Raw genomic sequence first — 4,388 nt, forward strand, 5'->3', positions numbered from 1 at the left:
TGATGTCATCCCACAACTCTTCTGGTCCTCGGTCTTTAGTGTTTAATTAATCAAATCTGTTCTTCAGATGATCTCTAAATTGAGGAGGGATAAATTTAAGATCATATTTTGGCTCTTGTAGATTTGTTTTCATTTTCTTCAGCTTTAATTTGAATTTGCATATCAGTAATTGATGGTCTGTTCCACAGTCTGCTCCTGGCCTTGACCCATAGCTACCCTGTATAGGGTTTCCAAGGAGCAGCTGGTGAGCTTGAACCACCAACCTTGCAGTTCAAATGACTTTGCAGTCTGGCGCATTAACCCACAATGCCACACCAGGACTCCAGGTGAGGAGTTGTTGTTGTTATGTGCTGTGGAGTCAGTTCTGACTCATAGCAACTCTGTACAGGGTTTCCTAGGCTATAAATCTTTACAGGAGCAGAAAGCCTCATCGTTCTCCCACGTAGCAGCTGGTAGTTTCGAACTGCTGATCTTGCGGTTCGCAGCCCAATTCATAACCACTATGCTACCAGAGCTCCTTCAGGTGAGGAGTAAGAGGAGCTAAATTGCTCTGCATGAGAAAGGTTGAGACTGCTGGAATCAGAAAGGTTAGTTCGCTGCATGTGTATGTGTGTGTTAAAAGAGGAGATGGTACAAAAATAAAAATAAAATGGTTGGAGAAGAGAGCTTGGAAGAGACAAGTCTGGTGGTGATTTTTTTTTTTTTTTTTTTTTTAAGTGAAGTGCTACGTGCTGAGATCCATCAATTTTCAGTAAAACTATTAAAATCATATTATGGTCGGCATGATTGGATAGTATATAAGATGAGTTTGTATCATTACTTGAACTAACATGCTCAAAGTGTTATATTAGAATTCAGAAAGATCTCCTGAATGGGCAATACTATTACCTATCAAGTGTGTGTATGTGTGTGTACATGTTTTGCGTGTGTGGACACTGCATTTCCTAAAGGAGAAGTGCTTTTCTCTTGGGAGCACACTATTTTAATACTACTCTAGCTGTTATCTAACCTTTTTGAAATTGCACCTTGTCAGCTGATTGATTTGTATAGCTGTATTTTTGAACCGCAAGGTCTGTGGTTTGAACTCACCAGTTGTTCCTCAGAAACCCTATACAGCTTTGCTAGGAGTTGAAATCAACTCGACGGCACTTACCAACAACCACGACATTTTTTACTAGCTTTGCATGACATATCTTAGAATTAGTAAATCAACTTTGGGGCAAATGGAGTAGGGGACCAAAGTGTTAGTTTGGTAAAATTCATCAGATGTTCCTGTTTGAAAAAAAAGAAAAAAGTATCCTTTAAAAAGAAATAGTACGGCAAAAGACTCACTCAGCAGATCAGCAAAAATAGATTCTTTTTTTTTTTTCTTTTTTAGATTTACTAAAAATGGAACATCCAAAAGATGGTCAGGCCTTTCTCTCTGCTCTTCATTTGTTTGTGTGTGTGTGTGTGTGTGTGTGTGTGTGTGTGTGTATGGAAGGGGGCAGAAGGCTGGGGGTGTTGGGGAGAAGACTGTGAGGTGGAGAAAAGGCTAGGGAAGGGAGAAAGCTGGGGGCAAGCAGGGGGACAGAGCTAGGAGGAGAAGGCTAGTTGTTTTTCTGGGAATTTTCACATGGGAAGAAAAGGGAACAGCCGTGATCTATTTTTCCTGCAAACCTACGCAGCACAGCATTATCATTTCAAGCCAGACTTTTACTGGCCCAAATCCAAAGGGATTGGCTAGAAATGAATCATCTTTGGAAATGCAGCATGATGCAGATTCATTCAGACAGCCCAGTTTAAGTTTCAAGCCACCTTTTAGAAGTCAGGTTGCAGAGCTGGCAACTTGTAGGCTTTGGGAATTTTTTACTTGTAGGACAGTTGCCACGCTTGCAGAGCGAAGATGCTCTAAGGCTCTGCTCTAGTTCTCTCTTCCCACGACATTTTCGCAACCTTCCAGTCCAGGGAAAGACACTGATGTCTCCTGGCCCTTGGAATCTATCCCATACTATTTTGCAGTTAATTACACATAGTGTTAAACTGATTCTGTGAATTAAATGAAGCTAATCCTGGTGGAGTCCTGGTGTGGTGCTATGGGTTAATGCACTGGACTACAGTGGTTTGAACTGTAAGATCAGCCACTCCTTGGAAACCCTATACAGGGTTGCTATGGGTCAGAACTGACTCAATGGCACTTAACAACAACAAATCCTGGTGGAGTCCTAATGTGGCGCTGTGGGATAAAGCACTTGACCGCTAGGTCGGCTTGAACTACAAGGTCGGTGGTTCAAACTCACCAGCTGCTCCTAGGAAACCCTATACATGTTCACTATGAGTCGAAACGGACTCAACAGCACTTAACAACAACCACAATCCCAGTGGGGTGCTATTAAATAAACACTGGACTGCTAACCCAAAGGTCAGCAATTCAAATCCACTAGCTGCTCCTCAGAAATCTTATGTCAGCCAACCTTGAGGTCAAGTGTTTTATCCCACAGCGCCACACCAGGACTCCACCAGGATTTATTGTTAAGTGTCGTATGAGTTGGAACAGACTTGACAGCACTAAACAACAAGAGTATGAGAGTACTTAACACAGTACGCAGCAAAAGTCTTCATTTTGCCCACCCAGCCTTCCCTGGAATGGTAGCTCCAGCCAAAACCCATAGCTAATGGAAAACAGAGCTAGTAAGTAGAGGTGAGTCAGCCTGTATTCTCATCTGTTAGAGAATACAGGCCCTAGCATGAAATGTTCTCCACTCGATCCAGAAATTCTTGCTGCTATTAAAATAATACAGATGGTATTAATTATAGCAGAACCCCTTATAATTTGGCCCATTCTTATCCAGATTTGAAAATACATGTTAGTAGAAGCTGCCTGCCACCAGTTTTCACTCTTCCCTTAATGCTTACCAGGGCATTTATTTAAAAATTCATTTCTGAAGAATATAAATGAATAGAGCAGAGAGTGGATTACCAAAAATCCATGGTCTTTTCATTTTACTTTTCCACAAACTTTCTGAAGCCTCCTCGTATAAGCTGTGCTATTTTTGCTTCTCTTACAGAACACAGTCTAAGACAGGTATTGTAATAAAATTAGTTATATCAGTCGGGATCTTCATGGCTGTGAGTTAATGAAATTTGTGACCCTAAGTAACTTAAGAAATTGGTCATTTACTCTTTCATATAATAAGTAGTTTATTTAGCCACTAAGTGATGTCTGGGTACTGGGTGCTTTTTGGAAAAACTTTATGGCTTTCATGGAAAATACCCTTCCCTTGAAAGTCCCCACCCTCACTCCTCATTCCTAATTATGTACTGAACAGAACTAGGGCACATGCTCATCATCTAAACCAGTCACTAATAAAGGGGGACTAAGTACAAGATCAGTTTAGATCAGTGGTTCTCATGGTGTGCTTTAAGAAACCTTGATGGGGAGTCGGGGGCAAAATCCTTTGAAGGGGGTCTGTGAGGTCAAAATTAATTTTATTAAAATAACAAATTTGTTGTTGCTTCTGTTAAGAGCCAGAATCTTCGGTGTGTCTGAGTAGACCTATAAGCTCCACAAGTTTGTCAAGAACTCAGTTTTGGAAGTAGATCACCAGCCCTTTTTTCTAAGGTGGCTCTAGGTAAGCAGCTGACTGATTATTTATGCTAACAGTAAGATGCTATTTGCCTTTTTCACTCTTATTCTCTCTTGAGTGTGAATGGAGTTTTCCAGAGGCTACCTAAAACAACTGAATGCAGAAAACCCAGATGCCTTCTATTAAATATATTTGCAAAGATTTAAAATAATACCACTCTCTTTATTCATTTAAAAAATAGTTATTTTTCACAAAATCTGACATTTATATTGATATGTAAGTTTGTTGTTACTTGTTATTTTAAAAGATTTTTCAATTTCTCAGCTTTAATTTCCAATATGGTATATGTTGTGTTGTAAAGTGCCATTGAGTCAGTTCTGACCCATAGCGACCCTGTAAAGGGTTTCCGAGGAGCAGCTAGTGAGCTTGAACCGCCAACCTTGCAGTTCAGCTGATGAGCTTGAACCGCCGACCTTGCAGTTCAACCGACTTTACAGTCTGGCGCATTAACCCACAGCGCCACACCCGGACTCCAATATGGTATATATCAATAGATAAATCTCACATACATTAACATAAGTTCTGGGGGCACTCTCATTAATTTTAAAGGTTCCTGAAACCAAAAGTTTGAGAATCAAACTTGGTTTATTCCAACAGATTTTATTCATCCTTGGGGATGGGTGGAAGATAATCTTTTTGGAGTTCACCTTTGTTGTTGTTGTTGTTAAGTGCCATCGAGTTGGGTCCGACCCATAGCGACCCTGTACAGGGTTTCCGAGGGTGTAAATCTTTACGGGAGTAGAAAGCCTCATCTTTCTCCCG

This window comes from Chrysochloris asiatica, unplaced genomic scaffold, assembly GCF_000296735.1.
Source record: "Chrysochloris asiatica unplaced genomic scaffold, ChrAsi1.0 scaffold00002, whole genome shotgun sequence".
Taxonomy (NCBI): Eukaryota; Metazoa; Chordata; class Mammalia; order Afrosoricida; family Chrysochloridae; genus Chrysochloris; species Chrysochloris asiatica.